This window comes from Choloepus didactylus, chromosome Y (assembly GCF_015220235.1).
Source record: "Choloepus didactylus isolate mChoDid1 chromosome Y, mChoDid1.pri, whole genome shotgun sequence".
Lineage (NCBI taxonomy): Eukaryota > Metazoa > Chordata > Mammalia > Pilosa > Megalonychidae > Choloepus > Choloepus didactylus.
Window position 1 is genome coordinate 53,354,784 of NC_051335.1, and position 19,875 is coordinate 53,374,658.

At 38.7% G+C, this 19,875-nt stretch overlaps 1 pseudogene; it reads right to left on the bottom strand.

Moving 5' to 3' along the window:
- Positions 1-1,572: 1,572 nt before the first annotated feature.
- The window catches only part of LOC119524138, a 195,248-nt pseudogene continuing 176,945 nt past the window's right edge, over positions 1,573-19,875 (bottom strand).

The window sequence follows — 19,875 nt, forward strand, 5'->3', positions numbered from 1 at the left end:
GCTTTGGCTTGATGGCCTTATCAAAGATCAACTGTCTGTAGATGAGAGGGTATATTTCTGAACACTCAATTTGGTTCCACTGTTTGGTATATCTATCCTTATGCCAGAACCATGCTGTTAACCACTTTAGCTTTGTAGTGTACTTCAAAGTCAGGTAGTGTGATACCTCCCACTTTGTTCCTCTTTCTCAAGTTACTTTTGGCTATTCAGGGCAACTTGCCCTTCCAGATTAATTTGGTTATTGGTTTTTCTATTTCTACAAAATAAGTTGTTGAGATGTGAATTTGTATTGCATTGAATCTATAAATCAGTTTATGTAGAATTGATATCTTAACTATATTTAATTTTTTAATCCATGAACATGGAATGTTCTTCCATTTTCAATTTATTTCAGCACTTTCTTGTACTTTTCTCTGTATAGGTCTTTTGTGACCTTGGTTAAGTTTATCCCTAAATACTTGATTATTTTGTTTGCTATTGTAAATTGAATTTTTATTGATATCCTCCTCTGGTTGCATATTAATTGTGTATAGGTACACTACTGATTTTTGCATGTTGATATTTTACCCTGCCACTTTGCTGTATTTGTTGATTAGTTCTAGTAGGTTTGCTATAGATTTTTCTGGGTTTTCTATATATGGAATCCTGTCAGCTGCAAACAGTGAAAGTTTTACTTCTTCCTCTCCAATTTAGATGCCTTTTATTACTTTATCTTGCCTAATTGCTCTAGCTGGAGTTTCCAGCACAATGTTGAAAAACCATGGTGACAATAGGCATACCTATCTTGTTCCTGATCTTAGAGGGAAAAATTTAAGTATTTCCACTTTGAGTCTGATGTTAACTGTGGGTTTTTCATATATTGCCTTTGTCATATTGACAAAGTTCCCTTCTATTCCTATCCTTTGAAGTGTTTTCATCAAGAAATGATGTTGAATTTTGTCAAATGCCTTTTCAGCATTGATTGAGATGATCATGTGGTTCTTCTGCTTTGACTTATGGATGTGGTGTATTACATTAATTGATTTTCTTGTGTTGAACCAGCCTTGCATACCTGGAATAAATCCCACCTGGTTGTGGTGTGTAATTCTTGGAAGATGCTGCTGGATTCAATTTGTGAGTATTTTGTTAAGGATATTTGCATCTGTATTCATTACAGAGATTGGTATATAATCTTTCTTGTAGTATCTTTGTCTGTCTTTGGTATTAGGTGATGTCAGCTTCATAGAATGAGTTAGGTAGCTTTCCCTCCTCTTCAAGTTTTTTTGAAGAGTTTGAGAAGAATTAGTACTAATTCAATTGTTTTTAATTTAAAACACAAAGGTAGATTTAATGCAATAGCAACATAAATCTGAGGATAAAGAAATCCAGCATAGAGTTTAAAATTTCAGATATTTTTCCCCTTTCTTTGCAGAGAGAATGGTTTTCTGAAAGCATATGGGATGGAAGATGACAAAGCAAATGCACTTCCCAATATCCAGGTGAAACAATCCTGGTCCTCTCTGCTCCTCTCCTAACACTTTTCACTGGCCAGGGTGATGGTTTCTTGTGTTTATCTCAGGATGGATGTTATTTTCAAGAGTAAAGGGATAGTTTGTTTCCTGAATCATCTTTTTGTGACCCCATACTCTTGCGTGAATTGGGGGTTCACGGTTATCTCTTGATCCATTGCCTTCAGCCATTCATCAAGCTCGATGCACCTCAGCATCTCCTGGTCAACGTTATGAAACATGGCTTGGTTATCATATTTTTCAGGGTTATCATGAAAACTAATCATACCACCCTTCTGATGAATACCTGCAAAAATTTTCCCATCTTCTGTGTGGGACATGTTTTTCTATCTCCTTAAGTCCAAACAACTGCACACGACTTACCATATCTTGTAACAATAGTGTTAAAGATGTCTTGGTCAGCCTCTGAGTCTTCTTATAGAGAGATGACAGGCACTGCTTCACCAGCTCCATGTTGTTGTCATGCGTGAATGTCTCACTGTGTTGTTCACCAGGTCCCAGAGTTCTGAGGGATTATTGGTGGAATAAACTGTGCTAACTTGTCATATGCATTGCTGAGGGGCTACAGGTTAAGGGCAGAAAAAGATACAAAAAGTTTAGAGGAAGGAAAAAGAATAGGAAGCAAAGAGGGTTATTGTAATGTGATTTTTGCAGGTATGTTAAAAACAAAACCTCAAGGAACTCATCAAATAAAACAAGAGAATAGGAATCTAAGTCAACCCCTTTTAGTGTTTCCTAACAAACCAATTTACCCAAAACCTATGCTAAGTTTTTTTTTAATTTTTAATGAAATTTTATTGGAATATATTCACATAACATACAGTCATTCAAAGTGTACAGTCAATTGTTCAGAGTATCATCATATAGTTGTGTATTCATCACCACAATCAATCTTTGAACATTTTCATTACTCCAAAAAATAAAATAAAAATAAGTATAAGAAGGATATCCAAAACATCCCCCTCCCCTCCTCCTCATTGTTCATTTACTTTTACTTAATACAGCTCTACTGAGATATATTCACAGACTCTAAAGTCATCCACAGTGTACAATTGATTACTCATAGCAATATCATACATTTGTGTGTTCATCCCCAGAATCAATTTTTGAAACTTTTCCTTACTTTGAAATAAAAATTAAAACAAAAAAGAACACTGAGATATTTCCATCCCCTCCATCCCACCCTATTTCTCATCTAATTTTTGTCTCCATTTTTCCACTCATCTGTCCATACACTGGATAAAGGGAGTGCAAGTCACAAGATTTTCACCATTGTGCATTCACACTGTGCAAGCTACAAAGTTATATAATCATCCTCAAGAATCAAGGTCACTGGGTTCCAGTTTGACAGCTTCAGGTATTTCCCTCTAGCCATTCCAAAACACTAAAAACTAAAAAGTAATATCTATAGAACACATAAGAAAATCCTCCTGGGTAACCTCTTGACTCCATTTGAAATCTCTCAGTCACTGGAACCTTATTTTGTTTCACCATTCTTCCCCCTTTTGGTACAGAAGATCTTTTCAATCCCACAGTGCTGGGTCCAGGCTCATCCCCAGTTGTTTCCCACATTGACAGGGGATATACACCCCTGGGTGTCATGTTGCATGAAGGGGGGAAGGGTAGTGAATTCACCTGACAAGTGGGCTTAGAGAGAGGGGGACCGCATCTGAACAACACAGAGGCTTTCTGGGGGCCAGACTCCTAGGCACAATTATAAGTAGGCTTTAGCCTCTCCCTTGCAGCAAATAGCCTTACAAGGGAGAGCCCCCAGATGGAGGGCTTGGCCCACTAAATTGGCAGTCCTCTATGTTTGCATTAAAATCAGTGATAACCCAGGTGGCGAAGTCCAACATTTCTGCATTTCTCCCCAGTTCCTCAGGGGGCCCTGCAAATACACTTTTACTCTCTGCCCATATTACTCTTGGATGTATCAGGATTTTGCCCCAGCAGGTCCCAATTCCCTTTCATAGTTCAATGCACCTATGGAGTTTAAACAAACTGATCATACATGTTAAATTATCTAGTGTGCTACAGAAAACATAGATCCTGCACCAAATAGACATCTCCTCCCTTTGTCTCACACAAAAGTTGTAGTTTTAAAACCCAGACAGTATCGTCCTTTACCCTTGGGCCTGATTTGCCTTAGTCCTAACCATATCAGCCCATTCATATCTCTAACTGAAGACTGAATTCTTTTTCAGCTCTTTCAATGGCTGCCTTATGGGGTGATACTGATATTCATAGCTGCCAAGCTCTATTTCCAAGTTTTGGATGTCACACAGACACCCAAATTTCCAGAGATTGACCAGGTTACACACTAGGAGCTCAGTGTCTCAGGATTTGAAGATAACCATTACAACTCAGGAATAGATGTGACAAGTGTAAGAGCTTATAATCTAGGGACCATTACAATAAGAATTCCCCTGATAAGCTGTGTCCTAAGATTCAGTTCTTAGAGTTTATGCATTATTATCAGTCCATCTAAGTGAGGTATTATAATGTTTGTCCTCTTGTTTCTGGTGTGCTTCTCAAAATGCAGTACTCAAGATCCATTCACCCAGTCACATGTCTCACAGCTTCATTCCTTCTTGTAGCCACTCAATATTCTATTTTATGCATACACCACAGTTCACCACTCTGTTCATCAGTCAATATACCCTTAGATGACCTCTGTCCATTGCAAACCATGAATATTGCCACCATAAACACCAGTGTACAAATGTCCATTCATGTCCCTGCTCTCAGATCTTTCAAACATATACCCCAGAGTGGGGTTGCAGAACCTTGTAACACACACATACCTAGCTTCTTGTGGAAACAACACACTATCCTCCAGATAAGTTACACAATTCTGCTTCCCAACCAATAGTGAGTGCATACATATCTCTCTCTCCAAGTTCTTGCCAGCACTTGTGTCCCTCTGTTTACTTTTATCCTGCAATTTTATAGGGATATATTCAAATACTATACAATCATCCACAGTGTACAATGAATTGTTTAGAGTATCATCATGTAGTTGTGCATTCATCACCACAATTAACACTTACATATATTCAGTACTCAAAGAAAGAATTGAAACAAAAGAATAGTAAAAAGGATTAAAGAAAAAGTAAAAATAAGATAAAGTACAGCCACAAAGAAAGAGAAAGAAGCATAAAAATTAAAAAAAAAAGGAAAATAAGAAGAAAGAAGAAATGGCAACTAAAAAACTAGAAAAAAAGGTAATGATAAAATAAAATACCATAAAAAGTCAGACAATAACATTAATGCCAATAATCCCATACCCCAAAACCCATGTCCTCCTCCAATAGGCATTTAGCTTTGGTGTTTTGCCTTTGTTACAATTAAAGAAAGTGTATTGCAATTGTTGCAATTGTTGTATTTTTCCTCCAATACCACCCCCCTTTTAACACCTTGCAAAGTTGACATTCATTCTTTCTCTCTCATACAAAAACATATTTGTACATTTTAACACAATCATTGACCACTCTAAATTACACTAATCCACACAATCCCAGTCTTTATCTTCTATCTTTCCTTCTGGTGCCCTACATGCCCCTAACCTTCCTCTTTCAACCTTACTCACAGTCATCTATGTTCTGTGTACTTATATTATTGGGCTACCATCTCCCAACATTGTGCTCCAAACCTTCTCTCCTGTCTTTTTCTGTCTGGAGTTCTCCCTTTAGTATTTCCTGGAGTGCAGGTATCTTGTTCACAAACTCTCTCATTGTCTGTTTGTCTGAGAATACTTTAAACTCTTCCTCATATTTAAAGGACAGTTTTGCCAGATATAAAATTCTTGGTTGGTGGTTTTTCCCTTTCAGTATTTTAAATGTATCATACTCACTGCCTTCTTGCCTACATGATTTCTACTGAGGAATCTGCACATAGTCTTATTGATCTTCCCTTGTATGTGATGGATCAGTTTTCTCTTGCTGCTTCCAGAATTTTGTCTTTGACATTTGATAATCTGATTATTATGTCTTGTCAGAAGCCTATTTGGATCTCTTCTGTTTGGTGTTCACTGCACTTCTTGGATTTGTAACTTTATGTCTTTCATAAGAGATGGGAAATTTTCAGTGACTATTTCCTCCATTATTACCTCTGTACATTTTCCCTTTTCTTCCCCTTCTGGGACATCCATGTCACGTACATTCATGAGTTTCATGTGGTCACACAGGTCCCTGAGATATTGCTCATATTTCTTCATTTTTCCCCATCTGTTCTTTTGTATATAGGGTTTCAGATGTCCTGCTCTGCAGTTCATGAATCTTTTCTTCTGCCTCTTCAAATCTGCTGCTGTATGTCACCATTGTGTCCTTCATCTGTTGTGTTGTGCTTTTCATTCCCATCAGTTCTATCAATTGTTTTTTCAAACTTTTTATTTCTTCCTTGTGTTCACACAATATCTTCTTTATATTCTTCATCTCTTTTGCCATATCTTCCGTAAACTGGTTGAACTGATTCTTGGATTGATTTTTAAATTGATTTCGGAGATTTGTTTGATTAATAATTAGTATTTTAAATTCCTGTATCTCAGTTTAAGTGTAAGTTTGTCCCTTTAACTGGGCCATATCTTTGCTTTTCTAGTGTGATTTTTCATTTTCTGCTGTCTGGGCATCTGGTTTCCTTGATTGCCCCAGTCAGATTTTCCCAGAGCAGAATGGGCTCAGGTCTCTGGAGGATGATGTATATTCAGTATTACATTTCCCTGAAGGTGGGTCCTAGAAGATTGACAGACTTTCCTGCAAGGCCTCTAGACTCTGTGATTTCCCTATCCAGGCCAACAGGTGGCACTTCTCAGCCCACAGCTCCCCACTGGTGTAACGAGGTTTGGTTACTTTAATTCACAGTGGACCCTGACCTGACATGGGACAAAGGGAGTTAGAAGCCAAGCTTAAGTTTTTCTGGTTTGCTTCATTTCCCCAGGTCTGAATTCTCTGAGAGGAGGCCACTACTTGAGCTGGCCCCACCCCCCATTTCTTAGGGAATATACACCCCCTAGGGAGTTACCTTCTCCACTTGAACTCCTCCTTTGTCTTTCTGGCTCTGTTAAATCTACCCTTGCTTGGGTCTTCATGGAATTGAAATTGACTGCATCTTTCTCTTATGGGCTGCTTAGAATGTGAGAAAAAAAATGGAAAAATAGCAAATGCCCCCTTTTAGAGCCAGTCTCCATGCCCTCAGTTTCATGGGTCTACCAGAAGTGGAACCCAGTTCTCTGTGCCCTTTTTCTTGGGACATAGCCATCTTCCAGTGTTCTGAGCTTAGTTGTCTCCAAAAGTCTCAGTTTTCATTTATTTGTGTGCTTTTCCGTCAGTCATGCCTTCTTCCTGCTGTAAGTAACCTGCTTCCCTTCCTGTTCTGTAGAATTATCTGTGTTTGTAGATTGTATTCAGTAGTCCAAAATGTTAATTAAAACTGAAATTGGAGCTTGGTTGAGTTAATTTTCCTGTAACCTGTTTCTTTTATCCCACACAGTAGTGTTCCATCTCGGCCTGAGGGGGTAGGAGCACCAGTTCTGGGTTTGTGGAGCTTTACTGCGTTACAAGCTCAGCCACTCCACCATTACAGGCCAGTGTACAATGTGTGTCCATTTATGGATGCCTCCCAACAATTGTTCCAGATTATTTTAGTTGTTCCTGGTAATTTACTAGTTGCTCCAGAGGACTACCTAAATTCCATACCTCTCTATGACACCATCTTGCTCTGCCCCCACCAGTTCTTTCTTTAATGCTTTGCAGAATTCACATACAAAGCCATCTGGTCCTGGGTTTTTCTTTTGGGGGAGCTTTTTGATGACGGACTCAATCTCTTTATTGTGATTGGTTTCTTCATGTCATCTATTTCTTCTTGCCTCAATTTTGGTTGTTTATGCTTTTCTAGGAAGTTCTCCATTTCGTCTAAGTTGTCTAGTTTATTAGCATATGTTTGCTTATAGTATCTTGTCATTATTTCCTTTATTTCTGTAGGGTCAGTAGTTATGTCTCCTTTTGCATTTCTGATTGTATTTATTTGCATCCACTCTTTTTTTTTCTTGTTATCCTAGCTAATGGTCCATCAATTTTGTTGATTTCCTCAAAGAACCAATGTCTGACTTTGTTGATTGTCTTTGCTGTTTTCCTGCTCTCAATTTCATTTATTTCTGCTCTAATCTTTGTCATTTCTTTCCTTCTGTTTGCTTTGGGGTTAATGTGCTGTTCTTTCTCTAGTTCTTCAAGGTGAGTAGTTAATTCCTCAAATTTTTCTCTCCATTCTCTTTTAACATAGGCATTTAGGGAATAAATTTCCCTCTCAGCACCACCTTTGCTGCCTCCCATAAATTTGGTTATGTTTTGCTTTCATTGTCATTTGCCCTCAAGGTATTAGGAAATTTCTCTTGCAATTTCTTCCTTTACCCACTGGTTTTCTATGTGTTTATTGTTATCCTCAACATATTTGTAAATTTTATGACCTCCAGCCTGTTATTTATTTCCAATTTCATTCCATTATGAACTGAGAAAAGTTTTTGCATAATACAAATATTTTTAAATTTGTTGAGATTTGCTTTGTGATGCATGCATTCTCTCCTAGAGACTGGTCTATAAGCACTTGAGAAAAATATGTATCCTGCTGATGTGGGGTGTAGCGTTCCATAAATGTCTGTCAGGTCTAGTTTATTTATGGTACAACTTAACATCTCCATTTCCTTATTGATCCTCTGTCTAGATGTCCTAGCCATTGATGAAAGTGGTGTATTGACGTTTCCAGCAATTATTGTAGAGGTGTCTATTTCTCCCTTCATTGTTGACAGTGTTTGCCTCATGTATTTCAGGACACTCTGACTCAGTGCATGAATAATTATGATTGTTATGTTTTCTTGATGAAATGTCCCTTTTATAAATATATAGTGTCCTTTGTCTCTGTTGTTTTACATTTGAAGTCTAATTTGTCTGCTATTAATATAGCTACTACCACTTTTTTTCTTGTTGTTTACATGATATAACTTTTCACAACTTTTCATTTTCAGGCTATTTTTGTCCTTGTGTCTGAAGTGAGTTTCTTGTAGACAGCGTATAGATGGGTGCAGTTTTTTTTTTTTTTTAAATCCATTCTGCCAGTCTATATCTTTTGGGGAGTTTAATCCATTAACATTTAGTGTTATTACTATAAGGGCAGTACTTTCTTCTACCATTCTGTCTTTTGGATTTTCTATGTCATATCTTATTTTATTCTCTCTTTCCTTTTACCCTTCCTGATGGTCTTCATTTCTATACTCTTTTCCAAACTTCTCTCTCCTGTCGTTTACTATCAGCCTGTAGCAGTCCCTTTTGTATTTATTTTAGTGCTGTTCTCTTATTCAAAAACTGTCTCAATGTCTGTTTTTCTGAAAATATTTCATTCTCTTCATGATTTTTGAAGGATAGTTTTGCCAGATATAGACTTCTTGGTTGGCAGTTTTTCTCTTTCAGTCTCTTAAATATATCATACCATTGCCTTCTCACCTCTGTGGTTTCTGTGGAGAAATCTGTACATAGTCTTACCAAGCTTTCCTTGTATATCATGGATCACTTTTCTCTTGGTGATTTCAGGATTCTCTCTCTCTTTTTTTTTAACATTGGTGAATCTGATCAGTAAGTGTCTTGGAGTACAGAGTGTCTGTACTTCTTGAATCTACAATTTTATGTATTTCATACAAGTTGGGAGATTTTCAGTGATTATGACTTCTATTATTCTTTCTGTCCCCTTTCCCTTCTCTTCTCTTTTTGGGACACCCATAATCTGTATATTTGTGCACTTCATGTTGTCACTCAGCTCCCTAAGACCCTGCTCACATTTTTCCATTATTTTCCCTGTTTGTTCTTTTGTGTCTTCCAGTTCACTGATTGTTTCTTCTGGCTGTTCAAATCTACTGTTGTGTCTCCATTGTGTTTTTCATCTCTTCTGTTGTATCTTTCATTCTTATAAGTTCTACCATTTGTTTTCTCAAGCTTATGAATTCTTTATGGTTGTCCACTGTCTTCTTTCTATCCTTCAGCCCTGTTGCCACATTTTCTTTTAGCTCATTAATTTGGTTTAGGAGATTTGTTTGAGCATCTTTAATTAGTCATTTCTATTCCTATATCTCAGTTGATCTATTAATTTGTTCCCTTGTCTGGTCCATATTTTCATGTTTCCTAGTATGGATCATTATTTTAAGCTGTCTAGGCACCTGATTTTATTGATTAGTTTATTCTGGAGCTTGTTTTCATGCTTTTACATAGGGTTTTCTTTTTGGTTGGCTTTTTTCTCTATCCTTTGGTGTTCTGTTTAACTTATACTAGCTGTCTATCTTAGGCTCTATTTAGTTGATCAGAATTTTTCACCTCGTTTTTCTGTTTCCTGCCCTGCCTCTATGTAACTTTTTGTGAGAGGGTCTCCTCAGGTGTGGTCAACCCCAATCAGGTTTTCCCAGTCCAGAGAGGCCCTGGTCTCAGAAGTTGGATATGGAATTTCCCTGAGAATGAGACCCTTCTCTGAGGCCTCTAGATTCTGTGCTTTTCCTATCCCATCCAGCAGGTGGTGGCTGTCAGCCTGCAGCTCCCCTCAGTGTAAAGAGGTGGGATGCCTTTAATTCTCTGCAGACTCTGTCCCTGTTGGGAGTATGGCTGACTGAAGCTGCTTTCTGTTTTCCAGGCCCTGCAGTCTGAGTTCCTTGAAGGAGGGCTGCCAATTGAGCTTGACCATGCCCCCCTTTTCTTGGGGGAAGTTATGCCCTTTATGGAATTGTCTCCCCACTAGGTTCATTGCTTTGTCTGTTAGAACTATCTCAGCTCTCTGTTACCTGGGTCCAAGGACAGTTGCAAATATCTGGGGCTTTCTGTAAAGAGCTACTTAAGAATAGTTATTTTAAAAAGAAAAAAAAAGAAAAAAAGAAATCCATTTTAAGGCCTTTCTCTAGCCCCTGAGTTTCATCAGTCTAGTATAGAGTATTTAAAGATATCTGCTTTAGGCTATTATCTCTTTCACCTGAATAGTTACTCTCCAACAGCTTTAATTCTACACTTGCCAGGGGGCTATTGAACTGTAAAAAAATGTAGCAAGAAAAGGAAAGGGGATTTAAAAACAAAAATAACAACCCTTTCTGGAGCCATGGAATGAGTGCCCAATTGGGCTCCCCTTTCTAAGTGACCCTCTCCCAGAGCCCAGCCCTCCTTCAGCACCCTGAACACTTCAACTCCAAAAGTTAATTAATTAATTTGTTAATTAATTCTGCAGTTGAGGCTGGATTGAGCCCCCCTTATTTCTCCCAACACAGATTGTTTCTTTATCCCTCAGGGAACCAGCTCTTAGACAGTACATTATGTCTGGCAGGGAAACCCCATGACCAGGGAAACTTACAGGTTGCCCTGCAATCTTAGGCATTCCATCCATTACAGACTAGTGTACAATGCATGACTGGTCACTGAAAACCCCAAAAATGCTGTTTCACACAGTTTCTGGCTATTTACCAGCTGCCCTGGAGGAGTAACTAAATTCCACACCTCACCACTTCACCATCTTGCTCTGCCTTCTGCTAAGGCATTTTTAAAGATACAGGGACTAATTTTAAATCCTTGGGGCAGCACTGTCTAAGTAAGCAGGGTGGGAATCTTATTGTTATTTCCCTGATATTTAAAAGCAAATAGACATTGAGTGTCAGGGTGAAGAAGGAACAAAAAGTTACATTTTAAAGATCTAAGGCTGAGAATTTGAATGCAGACAGGGGCTACTCCTGGGTGAGCTCTGGGATGCCTTCATCCCATAAGTACATGTTTATTTGCTTAAGGATCTCCTTTGAGATTGGAAGAGGCCTTGATCTAGTAGGGTCCCTGGGGCAAACAAGCAGTTAAACACTAGCATGGTTTACTATTCTTAATGTGGTTCCCAAGGAGTGAAGAAAATCCTTCCCTAGAAGGGGGTTAGGAGATTCAGGGACAATGATGGGACACTAGAATATCTCCAAGCCTACAAATGAGAGGAGTTGTGAAAGTTTTAAGTTTTGGCTTTACCATCAACTTCCATACCTAGGCAAGTCTGAGTGGAGGTAGGTCCAGAGTGGCAGTTCAGGAGTAGGTTTGGCTGTAATATTAAGAAATTAATAATCTTACCTGCCACATTAAGTGCCACCCAAGGCTCCTCTAGTTTGATGATCAGATGTGAAGTCAGCAGAACCATAAATAGCCTTGGACACCCTCAGTCTTCTTCAGTTGACAAGAGCAGGGCTGAAGGGTCTGTCCTGCCTCCCTTCAGAAGACAGTGCAGTCTGTGGGTCCAATAAAGATGTTGATGGTGTTAGATTTTTCGATCAGGAAGAGAAGAGGCTGAAACCCAATCAAAGAAGCTTTATTGTCTGGCTGTGTGGCTGAAGCCTAAGATGGTGACAGCCCTGAGCAAGGGGAACAGTAGGGCTTATATAGGAAGTTTGGTAGGAAGTTCTTTATCCAGGGATGGGTAGCTGAGAGGTCTCAGTTGGTAGTTTCTCAGTGGCTACTTTGGGGAAAAGCATAGCTGGCAGGTTTCCATTGGCTGGTTTGAGCTTTGAAGTAGGAACTGGGGAGCAGGGACTTGGGAACAGAAATCTTTAAAATTTTAAATGTTATCACAAACTTGCAGAATTCATAAAGGCACAGGGTGGTGGTGATTCATTGCAGATCTGCAGAACTTCCAAGGACAGGGGTCGGGTGGCTCATTGTGGACTTGCAGAATTTCTAAGGGTGGAGGATGGGGTACTGCCTAATAGGTGGCACCTGGAGCAAGGCTCCAGTGGGTCCCAAGGTTGACAGTTTTCTCAAAGTTTCTGGCACTCTCTCTGCCAGTGGCCCTCTGACCCACAGTTGAAGCAAGGTGCTTGAGATTCAGAGCCATGATTTGGGTGACCTCAGGGGAGCAGGGCACTTTTAAGAAAGACTGCAATAAACTGAACCTCTTCTCTGGTCTTCTACTTACCTCTCTTTGTGCTTGCCTCCTTCTCAAACTTGCCTTTATTGTTAAGAAAACAGAAAAGGCAGTGTCTAAAATGTCATTAGTGAGAGTTTGTGGAACCATGGAGAGCTTTAGCAGCTTTCTCCAAATATCAATGGCAGAATGGCTGATGATATTGGTACCCAAGAAAATCTGAATTTCCTGGGAGTACAGGATTACATTAGTATACTTTAGGAATTCCACTAACTTCCCCTGGAACAGAGTTGAGTTTTCCTCTTTCTCCTGAGTGCTCTCCTTTAGCTTATTACAAGTAGCTGGATTGGTGATACATTTTCTCATGCTTTTTAGCGAAAAAGTTTAAAAAGGGAATCACTTGGTTGCTGATGTGCTCACAGACATTGGGGACTGGTGGTCTGTGGTGCGAAGCCCTCTGTCACAGGACTTGCCTTTGGGAAGACGGTTGCTGCAAAGGAGAGGCTAGGCCTGTTAAAATTGTGCCTAAGAGTCTCCTCCTGAATGCCTCTATCAATCATATGTTGCCATCTCTCTCTAGCTAAGCCAACTTGGCAGGTGAAATCACTGCCCTCTCCCATGTGGGATCTGACATGTAGGGGTGTAAATATGGCCATGTGGAATATGACTCCAGGGAGGAACCTACACCTGGCATCATGGGATTGAGAACATCTTCTTGACCAAGAGGGGCATGTGAAATGGAATGAAATAAGTTTCAATGGCTGAGAGATTCCAAAAGGAGCCAAGAGATCACTCTAGTGGGCACTGTTATGCACAATATAGATAATCCATTTTAGATTTTACTGAATTGGAATGGCTAGCGGTAAATACCTGAAACTGTCAAACTACAACACAGAACCCTTGAATCTTGAAGAAATTGTGTAACAATGTATCTTATGAGGGGTGACATTGTGATTGGGAAAGCTATGTGGATCACTCTCCCCTTTGTCCAGTGTATGGATGGATGAGTAGAAAAATGGGGGCAAAAAAAAAAAAACTAAAGGAAGAATGGGGGAAACAATTTGAGTGTTCTGTTTTTACTCTTGCTTCTTTTTTTATTCTTGCTTTCACTGTTTCTGGTACAAGGAAAATATTTTAAAAAAGTGGATCAGGATGATGAATGAAAAACCATATAATGGTAATATGATCAATGTACTTTGGATGATTTTATGGTATGTGAATAAATCTTAATAAATAAAAAAGGGAATCATTAAGAAGACCTCTTCCTCTAATAGAAATTGAGACATGGGCATAACACAAGTGATAAGTCCCTCTCAGGTCCTTGTCTTGATAATGAACCATAAACATCTGGGCATAGATAATTTCTGACTACCTTCTCTGCCTTTTACAGACTGGAGGATTGTACTATAATTGAGAGCCCCATTGGAGGGCCATGCTTCAATATCTTTTAGCTCATATTGACTGATTGCATTTCCCATTTACTCTGGGAAAGAAAATAGAGGAGGATCACTGGTATCAGTGTGACCACATGACATCACAGCATGTGTCAGAGCTGAGCATTTCACTCTCTGCTGGCCCAATCTCTTGGGAACATGGGGATTACAGTCAGTGGGCATCCCTGGGACACTTTTCCTGAGAGATATATGGACCTATGCTTCCAGGGGTTTCCTGCTTCTTGCCCAAAAGAATTCCAGGACAACACTCTTGAGGAGTCAGGGTCTTGCACCCTCTACAGCACCTCTTCTGAGAGATGATGTTGGACCTATGCCTCTTGGGAGGGGGTTTCCCAGGCCTTGCCAAGAATTCCAGGACAATGCCCTTGAGGAGTTCTTCCTCTCTGCTGGCCCATCCCCAGGACATTACTCCTTGGGAGATGTCTAGACCTATGCTCCCAAGGTGGGGTCTCTCACTCCACCTGAAAGAGGTCTAGGACTATGCTCCTGAGAATACCTTTGGCTTTTAAGTTAACCATTTCCTGAGGGTTAAAAAGAGCATGCTCTAGAAGTAAAACCTTACATTCAGCCACAGTGGGTCTTGATAGAGACTAAATGATGGAGGACTGAAGGGGATATGCTCCCATTGATTGGAAAGTACCCAATTCCTCTGGGCCTAAGCCAGAGTTGACTCCATAGAATGCCAAAGGCAGCACCTTGTTTTGAACAAGAATCCTTAGTCCAGAATCTTGTGTTACGAAAGATGGAATGTCTCAGAAGGCATTGAAAGCCATAAAGAGGAGAAAGGAGACACTTATGGAAGCAGGTGAGAGGACCTTTGTTGATGAAGTGAAAAGAGGAGCTGATTCAGCAGGAGGAAGGGTCTGGGTGGCAAGGAAATCTTACACAGACAAGGATCAAGAGATGGTCCCCAAAGGGTCAGAAAGGAGAGAGAGTGGGGAAGTCTCAGAGAACCAAGGAGACAGAGACAGAGATAGAGATAGAGATGAGAGAGAGAGAGAGAGAGAGAGAGAGAGAGAGAGAGAGAGAGAGAGAGAGAGAGAGAGAGAAAGGGAGAGAGAGAAAGAGAGAGAGAGAGTTGAGGATGAGGATGTGATTTAGCTTCTATGGGCCTCCTGTTTGATGTGGGGACAAGCTCCCAGTCAGGTCGCAAGGGCAGTATCACTTGCCACCCTGACCCTCCTTGAATCTGAACAGCATGGAGCCAGGCTCCTGTCTCTTCTGAGGAGGGAGCCAGGGGCTCAGTGTGGACCTAGTTTATGTCCTGGGGGAGCCAGATCAGAGCCCTTAGATTCCTAGAGACATAGAGTTGCATGAGGAAGTAGGAGAGGATAACAATGAGACAAGCAAAAAGTCAAAGACAAAAGCACATGACCAAGACTCCTTATCAATAATGATGACTTACCAATCCAGATGGTTGGAAAGAAGTGTTTCCTGGCTGGCTCAGCAAAATGTTTTGCCACATTCAGCTTTCAAGGTTCTTGGCCATGCTGCAAGACAGAATTCAAGGGCACGGCACAGCACAGAGTAAGCAGAACGTTTATTGAATATGCATGTAAGAAGACATGTGGGCACTCTTGCAAGAAAAGAGGGGTAAGAGACAAGAAGCCTATTAATATTCTTTTATCTGCACTTATTTTCCAAGACAAAAAAAAAAGCCTAGAGATAATTGCACATGTTTGCAGTCATCCAAAAAAGTTTTCAATTTTCATTGACTTCCATTTTCACACAGGTTTTGTGTAAGACTGCTGAATCTCAGTATTTAAGATAACAACTAAACACTTGGCCATGGCTATTGAGTTATAATGGTCACCCAAGCAACAGACTAGCATGCCTGGTATTATGCTAGGGTTTCCCACCCCTTATGACTTTATAGTCACTCCCTACCTCTCTTCACCCAAAGGAGAAAAAAACACCCTTGAAGCTGAGATAGTGTGACATCATTCACAACCTTGATCCCTTAAAATCCTTCTGTATCCTCAGGCATCTGTAGCTAACACCTAAGAAGTTGCATATTTTCATCTCACCACACCAAAGCACTTTCAAAGCACATATTTCTTGCTGGTAGTGAGCTTCATTTTTATTTTTGGTATATGTGCTAGTGATAGCTTTTCTTTTAGTATTGTTTTATTGTGAAATGTAACATACATGCAGAAAAGTGATAATTTTCAAAGTGTGATTTAACAAGCAGTTAGCAAATTTCAAAGAATATTATGCATTACAGTTCCACAATCTCAGGTGTTTCCTTATTGTGAAATATAACATATACAGAACTGTGATAACTTTCAAAGTATAATTTAACAAGTAGCCATATAGCACATTTAGAACCATGTTATATGATACAGTCCCACCATCTCAGTTATTTCCTTCTAGCAGTGATAGCTTTTTGTATGTCCACACTTGCCTGCATCATGACACAAAGAAGCATATTTACTTCCCAGAGGAAACTAGTTAGTTAAGTTGCAACTGAAGCCACTTTTTTTAAGGGCTGCAGTTCCCTATCTAGCACAACTGAGTAACAGTGCTTAATGCAAAGCATGCTCCATCTAATTGGTGTTGTTCCCAACCTCTCACTCAAGACACACTTCTTTCTTGCCTCCATGATCTCATGTGCTTGACTGAATGAATGATGAACATTATGATTCCAATTGCCTAGGTTGACTCATTGTGGATGTGTTTAATTGCAGGAGGTCTTCATGAGCTACCTGTTTTCTAATTGTTTTATTTTTCCTCTAACAAGGCAGTGAAACCAAAATGGCAAAACAACTAAATCTGCTATTCACACACTTTTGTGGTCTTAGAAACATGAAACAGTGGATATTTAAATTAAATCCATACAATACAAACCAAGTTATAAGGTCTTTATCAAGAGGAAACAGAATCATGTTGATTCACTAATACTGCTTTCCCAGCACTTTTAGGAAACCCTACATTAGCCCCACTTTGCCATGAACTGCACAGTTATTTTTATACCCCGTGGATATTTTGGAAATATGTAAATTTATATTAATTTATAATCACCTGTACAAAGTTATTTATTTGTAAATATGCTAAAGTTTCTTCTGCAGATATATGTTATATATTGCAAGTCTTTTTATAGGTTTCCAGATAAACAGTGCCTCATAGCTCCAAATCTATAGTTTATCACAATGTGGCTGTTTAATTAATATGTCTTCACACCTGACCTTATCCCCTGTCCCCCAGATTCATATATTCAAATGCCTATTGTCTAGTTGAAAGCTCTGCTTGGAGGCAGCTCAAACCATGTCCAATATAGAACTTCTGATTCTCTCCCCCACCTAAACTGGCTTCCCATCTCAATAAATGGCACCACCATTAACTAAACAGCTTGGGCCAAAGACCTAGCAGTCATTGTTTATCCTTCTCTTTTCTTCACATTCTTCACTCAGTTCAACAAGACATGTCAGTTCTACCTTCAAAATGTATCACAAATCACAAAACTTCTCACCATCTACTAAATTCCTAATCCAGGCCTCACCTTTTACCTAGACTTGCATACATATTTGCAGTAACTCTCAACTGATCTCCCTACTTCTACTTCTCTTGAACTGTTTTATCCTCCACAGAGCAACTAGAAAGATTTTTTAAAACACACCTTATCATATCACTCTTTTTTCTTCAAATACTCCAGTACATTCCCATTGCCCTGAAAATAAAATCCAAACCCCTTTACCATGACCTACAAGACTACATTTTCTAGTCTTACTGATGTCTCTCCTATCAGTCTCCCCTCTGTTCATTCTTCTCCAGTCACCACGACTTTCTAATATTGTTCCAAGAACACAAAACTCCTTCTCTGACTCAAATCTTTTATGCTTGCTTCCCCTTATATTGAAAATGCTCCCCCTCAGATATTTCCATGGTTTGAGCCCTCTCTTCTTCCAGGTTTCTTCTCAATTTTCACTTCTTCAGAAATGTATTCCCTCATTACCTTTTTTTTTGCCAGACATGCAGTTTACTGGAACTTGTTATAAAGATGGACACTTTTTAAAATATCTTCATTGTGAAATATAACATATATATAAATGAAAACTTTCAAAGCATGATTTAACAAGTAGTTACAGAACAAATTTCAGAGAATATTATGGGTTACAATTCCACAATTTCAGTTATTTCCTTATTTTGAAATATAATGTGTAAACAGAAAGTGATAACTTTCAAAGTGTGATTTAACAAGTGGGTATGGAGTAAATTTCAAAGAATGTTATGGTTTACATTTCCATCATTTCAGTTATTTCCTCCTAGTTGTTCTAATACCTTAGAGAATAAAAAATATCTATAAAAAGATACAGTATTCATATCCTTTTCAAATCCTCTCTTGTCTGTTGCTACTCCTCTCACTTGTGTGATCACTGTCTCAATCTTCAGGGATATCTGGACAGTGACCACCTTAACTTGTTCATGTTACCACCTTTTTTGTTTCTTTGTTTTACTTTTAATATGGAAAACTTTCAGACACATGCAAAATAGGAAGAATATTTTGATGAACTCTTAGGTATCGAATACCCAGTTTAAACAATTATCTCATGGCTAATCTTGTTTCATCTATATCCTCACCCCTTTCTACCCAAACCCCTGTATTATTTTGAAGCAAATAACAGATACCATATCATTTATCTGTCAATATTTCAATATATATCTAAAAATATAAGAATTCTTTTAAAAACTATAACTAAAATATTATTATTGCAACTAAAATTTAACATTAATTCTTTATTTTCATCAAATATCACATAAGTATTCACATTTCCCTGATTGTCTCCTTAATGATGTTTTTCCAAAACAGCTTTTCCCCTAATCAGAATATAAATAAGTTCCATACATTGCAATTGGTTGATATGCTTCTGAACTTCTTAGGGCTGCCACTAAAATGAACCACACATTAGGTAGCTTAAAGCAACAGAATTGTATTGTCTTACAGTTCTGGAGGGTTGAAGTCTGAAATCCAAGTGTCAGTAAGACCACGCTCCCTCAGAAACCTATGGCGGAGAATCCTTCCTTGCCTCCTTTATCTTCTGGTGTTTGCCAGCAATCATTGGCATCCCTTAGCTTGCAGATGCATGACTTCAATCCTTGCCACTGTCTTCACACAGCCTTCTTCTCTCTGTGTCTCTTCTCTTCCTAAAGGGACACCATCCTAATGGATTAGGGCCCACCCTAATTCACTATGCCTTAATTTATCTTGAGTACATATGCAAATACCCTATCACATAATAAAGTCATACTCACAGGTACCAGGAGTTAGGACTTCAACATATTTTTGGAAGACAGAATTCACCCTTAAGAGTCTCTTAAGTCTCTTATTCTGTAGGTTACACACTTGCCCTATTTTTATTTCCTTGCAACTTAATTGCTAAAGAACAGTATTGTTTGTACTGTAGCATTTTAAATAGTCTGGTGTCATTTAACATGATCCCCTCTTCCCTGTATTTCCAGTAAATAGATTGCTAGATAAAGAATGTTGATCAGGCTTAAGTTTAGGTTTAATATTTTATCAGGAAGCTTTTACAGGTGGTGCTATGTACTTCCATTAAGATATACAAAGTCTAGCTCTTTATCTCTTAGTCAGCCAGTGATGATCATTTACTAGATTCTTTTATCATGTTAACCACATAATCTTAAATAGAAACCTAACATGATTCTCCACTATACACAAACCCCTTAACCTTTTTTTTCTTTCATAGCACTTCTAATTACCTGACACTGTATTATATATATCTATCTGTTTACTGGTTAATTGTCAGACTCTCCCACATGAATATAAACTCCATGTAGGCAGGAGAATTTTTTTTTGCTTATCATCGTATCTGGAACTTAAAACAGTGCTCAGTTCATAATAGTTGTTTGATAAATATGCATTTAATGGATATTGAGTAAATATCATTATAAATCAATGAAAGAAAAAAAACTATATTTGTGTTACATAGTTATAAGTGTTCCAGAAATGAAAATTCTACAAAAAAGACATTGTTTCCAAGACTTCAAGAATT